The sequence below is a fragment of the Scyliorhinus torazame genome, chromosome 5 (genome assembly GCF_047496885.1).
Source record: "Scyliorhinus torazame isolate Kashiwa2021f chromosome 5, sScyTor2.1, whole genome shotgun sequence".
In the NCBI taxonomy this organism is placed as follows: Eukaryota; Metazoa; Chordata; class Chondrichthyes; order Carcharhiniformes; family Scyliorhinidae; genus Scyliorhinus; species Scyliorhinus torazame.
Window position 1 is genome coordinate 113623169 of NC_092711.1, and position 15454 is coordinate 113638622.

A 15454-nucleotide genomic window follows, 5' to 3' on the forward strand; every position below is an offset into this window, starting at 1 on the left:
TTCTAGACCAGCCCCGTGCCCGCGCCTCCCACATTCTCCGTTCCCCCCAGCGGCAGACCCTCACCCCGACTCGCGCTTCAGGCTCCAGCTCCCCCTTGGCCAATGCAGCAGCAACCCAGTCCCCCCCCCGCCAGCTAGGTTCCCCCCCGAGCTGCGTTGCTCCCCCCATAGCACTCCTGTATGTCAGCTGACTCCTGCTGATCCCGGCCGCCCCCCGCCACTCCATCGACCCCCCCAGTGTGAGAATCTCCCCCCCCCCCCTCCTGTCCATCAGCGGGTGCTCCTCTCCAGCACCACCCCTCCCCCTTCCTTCCCCACGCTTTCCACCAAGCCGGCCCCACCCCCTCTGGCGCGGCTCCCTTTCGCGGCCTCATCCCAGCTCCCCACCTCAGGCCTCCCGTCTCACCTCCCCCGCAATGGGGCCCCCCTCTTCCAACCACCGACGTCCACACTCTCACCAAACCCCCACTACGAACCATTTCACCCTACCCCACCCAGCACCCAAAAAAAAAACAGGACCAAACAGAACAGAACATCCCCCCAAAACACAACAATCACATCAATCCCCTCCCATCATCCCCTCGCAACCGACCCTCAATCCGAGTCCAACTTTTCGGCCTGGATAAAGGTCCACGCCTCCTCCGGCGTCTCGAAGTAGTGGTGGCGGTCCTTGAAAGTGACCCACAGTCGTGCCGGCTGCAACATTCCAAATTTCACCCCCTTCCGATGCAGAGCCGCCTTAGCCCGATTGTACCCGGCCCTCTTTTTGGCCACCTCCGCGCTCCAGTCCTGGTATATACGGACCTCTGCATTCTCCCACCTGCTGCTCCCCTCCTTCTTTGTCCACCTTAGGACACACTCCCTATCCATGAAGCGGTGGAACCGCACCAGCACCGCCCGCGGCGGCTCATTGGGCTTGGGCCTGCTCGCCAGGACACGGTGGGCTCCCTCCAGCTCCAGGGGCCCCGGGAAGGCCCCCGCGCCCATCAAAGTGTTCAGCATCGTGACCACGTATGCTCCAACATCCGACCCCTCCACTCCCTCCAGGAGACCCAGAATCCGCAGATTCTTCCTCCTCGACCGGTTCTCCATGTCCTCGAACTTCTCCTGCCATTTCTTTTTTAAAAAAATATATTTTATTAAAGTTTTCAAACAGAATTTTTCCATTTTACAAATCAACATAAAAATAGTACAGTAACTGATAAATAGCATTCTTTAAATAATATAGTGATCTAACAAAGTAACAAAAAATAGTGCCCCCCCCCCCCCCCCGATGCTGCTGACGATCTATTTTCCCTTAACGTTCCGCGAGATAGTCAAGGAACGGTTGCCACCGCCTGGAGAACCCCTGAGCCGATCCTCTCAGCGCAAATTTTATTCGTTCTAGTTTTATAAACCCTGCCATATCGTTTATCCAGGCCTCCACGCCGGGGGGTTTCGCTTCCTTCCACATGAGTAAGATCCTTCGCCGGGCTATCAGGGGCGCAAAGGCCAAAATATCGGCCTCTTTCGCCTCCTGCACTCCCGGCTCTTCCGCTACCCCCAAATATCGCTAACTCCCATCTTGGCTTGACCCGGACCTTCACCACCTTTGAGATCACCTTTGCCACTCCCCTCCAGTGCCGGACACGACCAGAACATGTGTGTGTGGTTCGCCGGCCTTCCCAAGCACCTCCCGCACTTGTCCTCCATTCCGAAGAACCTGCTCAGTCTTGCTCCCGTCATATGGCACACGAAGACGAGGAGTTTACCCTGCTTATGGCGTCAGCCCACAGGCCCTCCTCAATCTCCTCTCCCAGCTCTTCTTCCCATTTTCCATTCAGCTCCTCTACCATCGCCTTCCCCTCGTCTCTCATCTCCTGATATATTTCAGACACTTTGCCCGTCACGACCCATACCCCGGAAATCACTCTATCTTGGATCCCCTGTGTCGGGAGCAGCGGAAATTCCCTCACCTGTTGCCTCGTAAATGCCCTCAGCTGCATGTATCTGAAATTGTTCCCCGGGGGCAACTCATACTTTTCCTCCAGCGCTCCCAGGCTCGCAAACGTCCCGTCTATAAACAAATCTCTCAGTTTCCTAATTCCTGCTCGTTGCCACCTCTGGAACCCTACGTCCGTCTTTCCTGGGACAAACCTATGGTTGTTCCTGATCGGGGAGCACACCGAGGCACCCGTCACCCCCTTGTGTCGCCTCCATTTCCCCCAGATCCTTAAGGTTGCCATCACCACTGGGTTTGTGGTATACCTTTTCGGAGAGAGCGGCAGCGGCACCGTCACCAGTGCCTTTAGGCTCGTTCCTTTACAGGACACCATCTCCAGCCTCTTCCACGCCGCCCCCTCTCCCTCCCTCATCCACTTACAAACCATCGCCACATTGGCGGCCCAGTAGTAGTCGTCCAGGCTCAGCAACGCCAGTCCCCCTCTGTCCCTGCTACGCTGCAGGAACCCCCTCCTTACCCTTCGGGTCTTCCCTGCCCACACAAAGCTCATAATGCTCCTGTCTATTTTCTTGAAAAAGGCCTTTTTGATCAGAATGGGGAGACATTGAAACACAAAAAGAAACCTCGGGAGAACCATCATTTTTACCGCCTGCACTCTGCCCGCCAATGAGAGCGGCAGCATATCCCACCTCTTGAAATCCTCCTCCATCTGCCCCACCAGCCGCGTCAAATTAAGTCTGTGTAGAGTTCCACAGCTCCTAGCTACCTGGATCCCCAAACATCGGAAGCTCTTTTCCACTCTCCTTAACGGCAGGGCGTCTATTCCTCTTCCCTGGTCCCCGGGGTGTATTACAAAAAGCTCGCTCTTCCCCATATTTAGCCTGTATCCCGAAAAATCTCCAAACTCCCTCAATATCTGCATAACCTCTGTCATCCCCTCTACAGGGTCCGCAACATATAGCAGTAAGTCATCTGCGTAGAGTGACACTCGATGTTCCTCTACCCCTCTAACCACCCCCCTCCATTTCTTAGAGTCTCTCAACGCTATGGCCAGTGGTTCAATTGCCAATGCAAACAGTAATGGGGACAGGGGACACCCCTGCCTTGTTCCCCTGTGTAGCCGAAAATACTCCAATCTTTGCTGGTTTGTGACTACACTTGCCTCTGGGGCCCCATATAGGAGTCTGACCCATCTGACAAACCCCTCCCCGAACCCAAACCTCCCATAAATACTCCCACTCTACCCTATCGAATGCCTTCTCCGCATCCATCGCCACCACTATCTCTGCCTCCCCCTCCGCTGGGGGCATCATTATCACCCCCAGCAGCCGTCGAACATTGACATTCAGTTGTCTCCCCTTTACAAACCCTGTCTGGTCTTCATGCACCACCCCCGGGACACAATCCCCTATCCTCGTCGCCAGCACTTTTGCCAGCAGCTTGGCGTCTACATTTAGGAGCGAGATAGGCCTATATGACCCGCATTGCAGCGGGTCTTTATCCCGCTTCAGGATTAGTGATATCGTCGCCTCCAACATTGTCGGGGGTAGAGTCCCCCCTTCTCTGGCCTCGTTAAAGGTTCTCACCAGCAGCGGGGCCAACAGGTCCACATATTTCCTGTAGAATTCCACCGGAAACCCGTCTGGTCCCGGGGCCTTCCCTGCTTGCATGTTCCCCAGTCCTTTAGTCACCTCATGCACCTCAATTGGCACCCCCAGACCCGCCACCTCCTGCTCCTCCATCCTCGGGAACCTTACGTGGTCCAGAAACTGTTGCATTCCCTCTTTTCCCTCTGGGGGTTGGGACTTATATAGCCTCTCATAGAAGGTCTTAAACACCTAATTTACCTTCCCTGCTCTCCGCTCCCTAGTTCCCGTTTCATCCCTAACTCCCCCAATCTCCCTCGCCGCTATCCTCTTGCGAAGCTGGTGGGCCAACAGCCGGCTCGCCTTTTCCCCATACTCATTATCTCATCCCCTGTGCCTTCCTCCACTGTGACTCTGCCTTTCCTGTGGTCAGCAGGTCAAACTCCGTCTGAAGTCTTCACCTCTCTCTATATAGTCCTTCGTCCGGGGCCTCCGCATATCTTTTATCCACCCTCAAAATCTCCCCACTAATCTCTCCCTTTCTTTGCCCTCTTGTTTCTCCTTGTGAGCTCTAATGGAGATCAACTCTCCCCTAACCACCGCCTTCAGCGCTTCCCATACTACCCCCACCTGGCCCTCGCCATCATCATTGACCTCCAGGTATCTCTCAATACATCCCCGCACCCTTCAACAGACCCCCTCATCCGCCAATAGTCCCACATCCTCCAATTTAAACTTCTGTACCACAGCCTTGTGTTTCCCCCCCAACATCAGTCTCTCTGTTCTAGTCCAGTTTCTCTTCTTGGATGAAGGTCCATGCCTCATGCGCCGTTTCAAAGTAGTAGTGCTTGCCCTGATGCGTGACCCACAATCGCGCCGGCTGCAGCATCCCAAATTTTATTTTCTTCCTGTGAAGCACTGCCTTGGCCCGATTGAAGCTCGCCCTCCTTCTCGCCACCTCCGCGCTCGTATCTCCGCATTCTCCCACCTGCTACTCCGTACCTTCTTGGCCCAGCTCAAAACGGCCTCTCTGTCCGTGAAGCGGTGAAATCTCACCACTATCGCCCTTGGTAGTTCTCCCGCCTTTGGTCTTCTCACAAGGACCCGGTGAGCCCCTTCCACCTCCAGGGGGCCCGATGGGGCCTCAGCTCCCATTAGCGTATGGAGCATCGTGCTCACATAAGCCCCAACGTCAGCTCCCTCCGTTCCTTCGGGGAGACCTAGAATCCGTAGGTTCTTCCTCCTCGAGCTGTTCTCCAGGGCTTCCAGCCTTTCGATACATCTCTTATGTAGCACCTCATGCGTCTCCGTTTTTACCACCAGGCCCTGTATCTCATCCTCGTCTTTGGCTGCCTTTGCCTTCACTCCACAGAGCTCTATCGCCTGGACCTTTTGTGTTTCCTTCAGCCCATCGATTGCCGATAACATCGGCGCCAGCACCTCCTTCTTTATTTCCTCCACACACCGTCCGAGGAATTCCTGCTGGTCCGGGCCCCATGTTGCCTGGGCTCCATCTGCCACCATCTTGCTTCTTCCTTCTCTTCTCTGCCGCTGCTCCAAAGGATCTTTCGCAATCTGGCCACTGCCACTGGTCTTTCCCATACACACCCGGGGGGGGGGGGGGCACCTTCCTTCGTCACCCCACACTGGGTTTGGTCTGAAAAAATTTCCGTTGGGGCTCCCGAAAAGAGCCCAAAAGTCCGTTAGAACGGGAGCTGCCGAAACGTGCGGGTTAGCAGTGCATCACCGCAACCGGAAGTCCTCCTGCCATTTATTATGCAGAGCCTCGTGCGCCTCCACCTTCACCGCCAGGCCCAAGATCTCGTCCTCATTCTCCGAGGCCTTTTGCTGCACCTCCCAGATCGCCGCCCCTTGGGCCTTCTGGATCTCGAGCAGCTTGTCTATCAAAGAACAAAGAAATGTACAGCACAGGAACAGGCCCTTCGGCCCTCCAAGCCCGTGCCGACCATGCTGCCCGACTAAACTACAATCTTCTAAAAGAACAAGCGAAGCAGTCATTGGCTCCAACAGCTCTGCCTTCAATTCTGTGAAGCAGCGCTGGAGAAACTCCTGCTGTTCCTGCGACCACTGCGCCCATGCTGCCTGGTCTCCACCCGCCACCATCTTGATTTTCCTCCCTCGCACTTTTCACTGCTCCAAAACTACTTTTTTCACCGCTCGACTCCTGGTCCGATCGGAACCGTCTAACAAATTCCGCTGGGGCCCTGAAAAGAGCCCAAAAGTCAGTTTCTGTCGGGAGCTGCTGAACGTGCGACTTAGCTCCGCATAGCCGCAACCGGAAGTCCAAAAGCTAAGCCTTCTCGGAGGTCATCATTTCAGTGGTGGGAGTCTAGAACTCGCTGTCTGATAGGGTCATAGAAGCAGAAATCCTGATCACTTTAAAATAAATGTCTTGGATATCCAAATAAAGGACTGGGACATACTCCAGCCAAACAGACTACGGGCTTTGTGTGAATGAAGTTTGAGCTTCACACAGACTGAATCTTCTTCCTGTGTCAATCCGCTGAGTAAAACACTTTATTTTCACTTCAATGGACTCTTTTAGAGACCATTGACCCTTCTACAGAACTGTTACAAGGAACAACAAACGTTACCTCTGTTTCTCGTGCCACAGATGTGGCATGGTGGCACAGTAGTTAGCACTGCTGCCTCACAGCGCCAGCGACCTGGGTTCAATTCCAGCCTTGGGTAACTGCACATTCTCCACGTGTCTGTGTGGGATCCGTCTGGGTGCTCCAGTTTTCTCCCACCGTCGAAAGATGTGCCGGTTTGGTGGATATGCTATACTAAATTGCCCCTTCGTGTCCAAAGATGAAGTGGTGTTACGGGGAGAGGGCGGGGGGGGGGGGGGGGCGGGGGGAGTGCACCTGGGTGGGGTGCTCTTTTGTAGGGTTGGTGCAAGCTCGATGGGCCGAATGGTCTCCTTCTGCACTGTAGGGATTCTATGATGCTGCCAGACCTGTTGGTTTAATCTCGCATTTTCTGTTTTTACTTGACATTACGCACCTTTTTAATCTACTAATTATATTTATTGAACCACTGTACCATCAACTATGAGGAGCAGTGTGTTGATGCTTCAGCCATTCCGGCCTCGGATGGCTGTGTAGAGTTTGCACATCCTCCCCGTGACTGTGTGGGTTCCCATCGGGTGCTCCAGTTTTCTCCCACAGTCCAAAGATGTGCAGGTTAGGTGGATTGACCATGCTAAATTGCCCTTATTGGCCAAAAAAAGGATCGGTGGGGTTACTGGATTATGGGGATAGGGTGGAGGCATGGGTTTGAGTGGGGTGCTCTTTCCAAGGGCTAGTGCAGGCTTGATGGGCTGAATAACCTCCTTTCGCACTGTTAGTTCTACCATTCAGTCGAATTCTCTCTCTCTCAATCTCATCCGATTGGTGTCTGGTGGTAATTCCGTGACAATAGCACAGTGGTTAGCACTGTTGCTTCACAGCGCCTGGGTCCCCAGTTCGATTCCCACTTGGGATTACTGTCTACGCAGAGTCTGCACATTCTCCCCATGTCTGCGTGGGTTTCCTCCCACACAGGTGCCAGAATGTAGCGACTAGGTGATTTTCACAGTAACTTCATTGCATAAGCCTACATGTGACAATAATAAAGATTATTATTATGTGTTTGTGCATTTTAAGGAGCAGGTAGAACTTTTTGTTTCTCCTGGTTGTGCCCTCAGATATTCCATCTGTTTGTGGTTAATGTGTCTGGAGTCTTTGAGTTCTTCCGTCTCCAATTCCCTTCCTGTCTCGTGTATATGCGTCTCGGTAGCTTGGTGTGATGTGTGTTGTTTGGTTGTCTGTCTGTCTCAAGCAGATATTGTTGTGTCTTGATAACGACTGTGCTGCTACCCTTGCTTCTGGTCTTATGAACATATCCATGTTGGATTGTCTGTCTTTCCGGGTAAGATTCTGATTGTCTCCTGTATTTCACTGTGACAGGGCAGAGACCTGATTCAAGGGTTCAAACATGGGAATTCTGGGAAAGATGGGCAAGGATTTGGGAGGTGGCAACATGTTCAACGAGTTTGGAGAGGAGAGGGAGGTTGAAGATGGGGCAGTAATTTATAAGGATGGCAGGGTCAAGGGTTTGTTTTATTGTGGAGGGGGTGATGATGGCAGATTTGAAGGACAGAGAGACAGTACCTGAAGAGAGAGAAATGTTGACAATATCCAGGGACACATCAGTAGCTTAGTGGGAATAGGGTTGATGGAGCAGGAGTGGGGTTTCATGGACAAGATGAGCTCTGAGAGGGCACGAGGGGAGATGGGTGAGAAACTAGAGAAAGATGTGAGTTCAGGGCTCGGGAAAGTTGAAATTTAGAGACAGTTTGGTCTGGTGGGCTCTTGGCAGGGAGGGAAGCAGCTGATCGGATTTACTCAATCTCAGTCACAAAGAAGCTCCACAAGCTCCTCACACTTCTTGTTGGAGGTGAGGATGGAAGAGACAGGGGAGAGCGAGAGTACTTCAAAAGGAACTTGTGTCAGAGATATTAGAAAGTTTCAACACACTGCGCATTTAACACAAATCTAATTTATTTGACTTTTAGCCAGAATATTAGCCCCTGTAAATTGTCTGGAGTTTGTTATCAGCAGAAAGAGACCCAAATGAACATGGTTCAGTCCTGAATGTGAGTTAACAGCAAAGTCCATGCACTGTGGTTACTTATGGCCTCGTTGGTGTTTCAGCAGGTGGGATGACTGAGTGAATCCCTTCCCACAGTCGGAGCAGGCGAATGGTCTCACCCCAGTGTGAATTTGCTGGTGTGTCAGCAAGTTGGTTGACTTGAGTGAATCCCTTCCCACAGTCGGAGCAGGCGAATGGTCTCACCCCAGTGTGAATTCGCTGGTGCTTCTGCAGCTCGGACGACTTAGTGAATCCCTTCCCACACTTGAAGCAGGCGAATGGTCTCTCTCCGGTGTGAACTCGCTGATGTACAGTGAGGTCAGATGATTGTCTGAACCCAGTCCCACAGTGAGAGCACTTAAACGGTCTCTCGTCAGTGTGAACACGTTGATGGCTCATCAGATCACCAGAACTTTTATAGCACTTCCCGCAGTCTGGACACTGAAACGGTCTCTCATCAGTGTGAACTCGCTGGTGTCTCAGCAGGTGGGATGAAATAGTAAATCCCTTCCCACACTCTGAGCAGGTGAATGGTCTTTCCCCAGTGTGAACTCGCTGGTGTGTGGACAGAGTGGATGACCGAGTGAATCCCTTCCCACACTCTGAGCAGGTGAATGGTCTCTCCCCAGTGTGAACTCGCTGGTGACTCAGCAGGTGGGTTGAAATGGTAAATCCCTTCCCACACTTGGAGCAGGTGAATGGTCTCTCCCCAGTGTGAACTCGCTGGTGTGTGGACAGAGTGGATGACTCAGTGAATCCCTTCCCACGCTTGGAGCAGGTGAATGGTCTCTCCCCAGTGTGACTGCGTCAATGAGTTTCCAGCTTGGATGGATAAGTGAATCCTTTCCCACAGTCCGCACATTTCCACGGTTTCTCCTCAGTATGACTGCAATTGTGTCTCGTGAGGCCTGATGATCGAGTGAATCCTCGCCCACACACACAACATGTGTACGGTTTCTCCCCACTATGAACGATGCTTTTTCTGTCCATGTTCAAAGAACGATGATATTCAGGATATGATAAATTGAGGACTGTCAGACCCGATGTGATGCTTGGTTTGAGTTTCCGGACTTTGAAGCCTCCCCTTCGAACACCCTGTGAAACTGATTGAAAACAGAAAATAGGGAGTGAGAGAGAACCCACAAAAATACAAAGGCAGGTTGTGAAATTGAGCTGAATGAATCTGGTCATTTGTGGGGCCGGCACTAAGAAAAATTGGAAGAGAAAATGCTGGATAAAAGCAAATTACTGCGGATGCTGGAATCTGAAACTAATCTGAATCAAAGAAAAAGTGACCATGAAAACTGCTGGATTGTCATAAAAACCCAACTGTCCTCTTTGGGAGGAGAGAGAAAGAGGCGAAGAGGGATTTTGTATATCTACAAGACATAATATGTTGGCAAAGCAAATTCGATCTTGAGCTTCATAAACAGTAATATTGATACCAAAACTACGCTCCTGGTGGCATGGTGGTTAGCACTGCTGCCTCACAGCACCAGGGACTCGGTTCAATTCCAGCCTTGATGTCTGTGTGTGTGGATTCTCCCTGGGTCTGCGTGGATTTCCACCCGGTGCTCATGATTCCTCCATCAGTCCAAAGAAGGGAAAGTTCGGTGGGGGATTGGCCTTGATAAATTGTCCCTTAGTGTCCAGAGATGTGCAGGTTCGGTGGGGCGTTGGGCTTACAGGGATAGGGTAGGAGTGTGGGCCTTCAAAAAATCAATGCAGACTCGATGGGCCGAATGCCCCCCCTCTGCACTGTAGGAGTTCTATGGTTCTAATTCTATTCTATGAATCTTTCTAAAGCTCTGGTCACCACTCTTCAGGAAGGATCTGAAGGTTCTTGAGAAGGTGCAGAGGAGATTTGCCAGAATGGTTCCAGCAAAGGAGATTGAGGGGAGATTTGATTCAGGGACACAAGATTATGCCAGATTTCCATCGGGTGGTCAAAGGAACACTGTTTTCATTCACTGATCGTACATGCAGCCCAGACACAGATTTAAAGTTTGGGGTAAAACCTGGATTGAACTTTTTCCAACCATAGGGGTCTTGACAGGGTGGATGTGGAGAGAATGTTTCCTCTTGTGGGAGAATCTGGAACAAGGGCGTCACTGTTGCAAAGTGAGGGGTCACCCATTTAAGATGGAGATGAGGATTTTCTATTCTCTCTGGGTTGAAAGACAGGGGGTGGCATAGTGGTTAGCACTGCTGCTTCACAGCACCAGGGACCTGGGTTCAATTCCCAGCCTGACTGTGTGGAGTTTGCACTTTCTCCCCATGTCTGTATGGGTTTCCTCCGGGTGCTCCGGTTTACTCCCACAGCTCAAAGATGTGCAGGTTAGGTTGAATCGGTTAGGATTCAGAGGAATCAGGGGGGAATCTCATAGAAACGTATAAAAAGTGGGTGGTGCAGTGGTTAGCACTGCTGCCTCATGTCGCCGAGGACCCGGGTTCGATCCCAGCCCCAGGTCACTGTCTGTGTGGAGTTTGCACATTCTCCCTGTGTTTGCGTGGTTCTGACCCACACAAATCCAAAGATGTACAGGGTAGGTAGATTGAACACGCTAAAATTGCCCCTTAATTGCAAAACAAAATTGGGCACACTAAATTACTGGTTAAAAAAAAACAGGGCGAGACAGAGTAGATTCAGGAAGGATGTTCCTGATAGTGGGAGTGTCCAGAAACAGGGGTCACAGTCTGAGGATACGGCGTAGACCACTTCGGACAGAGATCAGGAGAAATGTCTTCCCCCAGAGAGTGGTGAGCCTATGGAATTCATCGCCACAGGAACTAATTAAGGCCAAAACATTGCATGTTTTCAAGAAGCAGTTAGATTCAGCACTAAGGGTGAAGGGGATCAAAGGATATGGGGGAAAGCGGGATTAGGCTATTGAGCCTAATCAGTTCTGATCGTAATGAATGGTGGAGCAGGCTCGAAGGGCCAAATGGTCTCCTCCTGCTCCTATTCTCTACGTTGCTCCGTGTCTATGCTTGTAAATGGTCCAGGAGGTATGAGGAAGAATGTTTTTACACAGCCAGTGGCAATGACCTTAAACTTGCTGCCGATGATGGAGTTTGGAAATAGACACAATAAATGATTGTTTTTTAAAAACTGGATAGAAACCTGAGAGAAATAAAGCTGTGCGGATACAGAGACAGAGCAGGAGAGTGACTCTGGATTGCTTCAGTTAATAATAATAATCTTTATTAGTGTCACAAGTAGGCTTACATTAACACTGCAATGAAGTTACTGTGAAAATCCCCAAGTCGTCACACTCCGGCACCTGTTCGGGTGCACTGAACGAGAATTCAGAATGTCCAATTCACCTAACAAGCACGTCTTTCGGGACTTGTGGGAGGAAACCGCAGCACCTGGAGGAAACCCACACAGACACGGGGGAGAATGTGCAGATTCCTCAGACAGTGTCCCAAGCCGGGAATAGAACCGGGGTCCCTGGTGCTGTGAAGCAACAGTGCTAACCACTGTGCCGATTAGAGAGCGAGCATGGACTGAATGCCCTTCTCTGCCCCTTATTGTAAAAAAAAATATTTTAAAACAAATTTAGAGTACTCAGTTCATTTTTTCCAATTAAGGGGCAATTTAGCGTGGTCAATCCACCTCGCCTGCACATCTTTAAGTTGTGGGTGCGAAACCCCACAAACACGGGGAGAATGTGAAAACTCCACACGGACAGTGACCCAGAGCCGCGATCGAATCTGGGACATCGGTGCTGTGAGGCAGCAGTACTAACCACTATGCCACCGTGCTGCCAGCTGACTCTGACACTTGTGTCTAATCTCGCCTTGTAAACTAACCCCGGGGGTTCAGATATCACTCAGGTAAATCTGTGCTACACTCCCTCCGAGGCCATTCTATCCTTCCTCAGGTTTGTTGCCCAGAACTGAACACAGTTCTCCAGGTTTGGTCGAACCAGGGTTTGTGAATCTCGGGGCTTTTCCAGTCACACTGACACCTGAAATCCTCCCTCACAGACAGAACAGACAAACCTTTTACCTTCCACACCCAGATGCTGCTGAAATTCAGGTTCTAATGAATCAAGTGACTCTGTCAGATTGCAATGTGACTTTGGAAGAGATTCCCGTCTGTTAAATCTCCACATCCAGTGTCCTGTAAATTTACAGATACCTCACTGTCAGTTTAGGATAGAAATTCACAACACTCTCTCCTCGCCAACTTTAATTAAATGTATTCCTGGAGGTTTGATCACATGACCTGACCCCCATCCTCCAGCCATTAATCGGTCGACACATCCATCCTTGTGACACACAGCCTTCCTCTGCGCATGTGCGAGGAACTTCTGTCATATGGAGAGAGCACATTCTGAGCTGCTATGCATGTTGTGTAATAAACCCGCCATTGAAATTGATATTCTTCATATAAATTATGCTTTGCGAACTGATTACGATTCGTAACATTGGGCCAATAAAGGAAAGTTGGCCGTTAGAAAGGCAAGTGCAATGTTCGCATTTATTTCAAGAGAGCTACAATACAAGATGAATGGGGATGAGAAATATATTGGCCATGATCGAATGGCAGAGCAAACTCGAAAACTCGATGGGTTGAATGGCCCAATTCTGCTTCTCTATCTTTTTTTTTAATGAGGGGATCTCATAGAAACATTTGTAAAAAGATTGTTGGAATCCATCCTGGATACAGATCAATTGATTCTTGGAGACTTCAATTGTGTTCTGGATCCTAAATGGACTGGTCCAAGCTGATTCAACCACAACAAAAACATGAAAAAGGAATGAAACCAGGCAGACCACCCGGCATTGACCCAGGCACCAGAAACAACAGCAAACCCAGCAAAAGATTTTTTTAAACTGCTCCCATCAGTAGATTGTAAAATGATTACGAAACATAGATTTAAGATTGTGAACAAGATCTACAGGGGAGATAGGAGGTAGGCATTTTATACAGTGAGTGATAATGATATGGAACTCAATGCTTACACACAAAGGTCGATAATCTCCAGGTCCTGGCAACTCGAACTGTGGTGTTAGAATTTGATGTGAGGATTGGTTGTGGGTTTCTTGTCTGCGAATCTCTTTCTAAGCCCGTGTGAAAGAGGTTTCCAAAGGTATCACTGTCAGGCCAGAAATGAAATTCAGGAAAGATAAACATTTCTCCTGGTTTGAATTTGCTGTGTGTAAATCCTCCTCTACTAATCCCCTGTAAAAGGAGTTTCCAAAATTAATCACCGTCAGTCCAGGATAGAAATTCACACCATTCTCTCCTCCTGCTTATGGGTCCAGGTTGACCACTCATGGCCCCCGCTGCACACTGACGCTCTTGTCATCAGCAGTCCCTCGATTTGAGGGTGACGTCTACTCAGGGTTGTGAATTTCTATCCTGGGTCTTCATGTGACTGAACAGAGTCGCAGAGCTTTGGACACATGGGCAGGATGTCTAATAAGACAGTGAAATCCGGAGAGCAGGATTTGCTTCCTTTCCTTTCCATCTCTGCCACCGCTTTGCATCATCAATAAGACATTGGGACTCAAAGACTAATCCAGTTTGATGGACAAGTTGTCTCCATTCTGACCAATGGGGAACAAGTTCCGCCCACTCATTGAAACATCGCCCCCCTACAAAGACGACAACCGCGCACGCGCCTCGATTCACATCCAATAAAGATGGCGGCCGTTAACCCGAGCCGAAGATGAGGAGCTACAGCTCCGCTCGGTACAAACGGGGTCCCGTAAACTTTTCCGAGGTTGGCGATTTCAACAACTTTACGCAACGTTTCCGCCCACCCCCGCGATCTCTCGCTCCCTCCATATTGTTTATCGCCTCTTACCAATTTCCGATCTGAAAAAGACGTCCATCTCCTTCGCCATTACCCACACTGCGCATGCTTCAATCACAGTGGGCCCCGCCCCTCATTCACTCCGATTGGTTGGAAGGCTTGCTTCTCCTGGTGGGTCCTCCAGCCCCCCCCTCCTCTTCCTATTGGTCCGGAGCTGCCATCAATCACCCGGGCATTCTGAGGCAGATTTCAGGCTGACTCGCTGATTGTTCAATAATCACAGGTTGAAGTCCAACATGTTTGTTTCAAACACTAGCTTTCGGAGCACTGCTCCTTCCTCAGGTTCTTCATGTTGAACTTTAACCTGGTGTTGTAAGCCTTCGTCCTGTGCTCACCCTCATCCAACGCCGCCATCTCCACATCATGCTCAATAATCATAGAGGTACGACTTCCGGGTGCGGCTATGCAGAGCTAGGTTGCATATTCGGTAGCTCCCGCTTGGAACGGACTTTTGGGCTCTTTAACAGGGCCCCACGGCATTTGTTTGACATTTCCCGGTGTGGCAAGAAGACTGCAGCATTCCCCTGACAGTGTTCCCCAGGAATGTTATGTCTTTTAGCTACCAGACCCGGCAGAAACAGTAAAAGATTTGGCTGCAACAGGATAAACAGGGCCTCTTCCAGCATGCAGGCAGGGGAAGGGCAAGCTTAAAGCTGCAATCTGACTTGACTCTATCACAGGTGAATTCTAGCAACAGAGGGAACAACTGTGAAAAGATCTACCAAGGCCATTGAAGAAGCAGGGACGAGGCTTCCGGTGGCGGCCATGGAGGAGTAGGTCGCTCATTCGGCAGCTCCCGCCTGGATGGACTCCCAGACCTTTTTCAGGAGTTTCCATAGACTTTTTGGGGCAGACTGGTGAAGCGAACACTGCCAAAAGGATTCCCTCTCGACTTCTAGTTGCGGCTATGCGGAGCTAAGCCGCACGATTCGGCAGCTCCTGCTACCACGGACTTTCGGGCTCGTTAGAGGAGCCCCAACGGAACTTTTTTTATTATTTTTTTTATTTGACGCAGCCCGTGGGGAAGGGAAGAGAGAGGTCCCCCTCCAACTTCTATGAAACGAACCAGAAGTGTAACGGCCAAAGGAGCGGCACTGGAGCAATGGGAGAAGCGAGGGGCAGAAAACAAAATGGCGGCGGCCAGGGACAAAGGGGAGCTGCAGGAGTTCATCAAGCGCTGCTTCGAGGAGCAGCGCGAGGAGATGCGCAAGGAGATGTTGGCGCCTATGCTTTCGGCAATTGAAGGGCTTGGGATCACCCAGAAGGCCCACGAAGCTAAGATCCAGGAGGTACAGAAAAGAGTCAGTCAGAATGAGGATGAGCTCGTGGGCCTGGCGGTTAGAGTGGAGCAGAACGAGGCGCTACACAAGAGGTGGACGGGAAGACTCGAAGACCTGGAAAACAGGTCGAGGAGAAAGAATCTGTGAATCCTGGGTCTC

The 15454-nt window shown here is 50.8% G+C and overlaps 1 long non-coding RNA gene across 2 annotated transcripts; it reads right to left on the bottom strand.

Moving 5' to 3' along the window:
• Positions 1–8075: 8075 nt before the first annotated feature.
• Positions 8076–14091, bottom strand: LOC140419480 (uncharacterized). 2 transcript variants are annotated; one of them, XR_011945812.1, is made up of 3 exons: positions 14007–14091; positions 13159–13292; positions 8076–9287 (listed from the first exon to the last, which is right to left on the bottom strand). It is a non-coding gene; the product is annotated as an uncharacterized lncRNA (long non-coding RNA). The 2 variants fall into 2 exon arrangements; XR_011945813.1 differs by having other exon boundaries at positions 13159–13378; positions 14007–14049.
• Positions 14092–15454: the final 1363 nt, after the last annotated feature.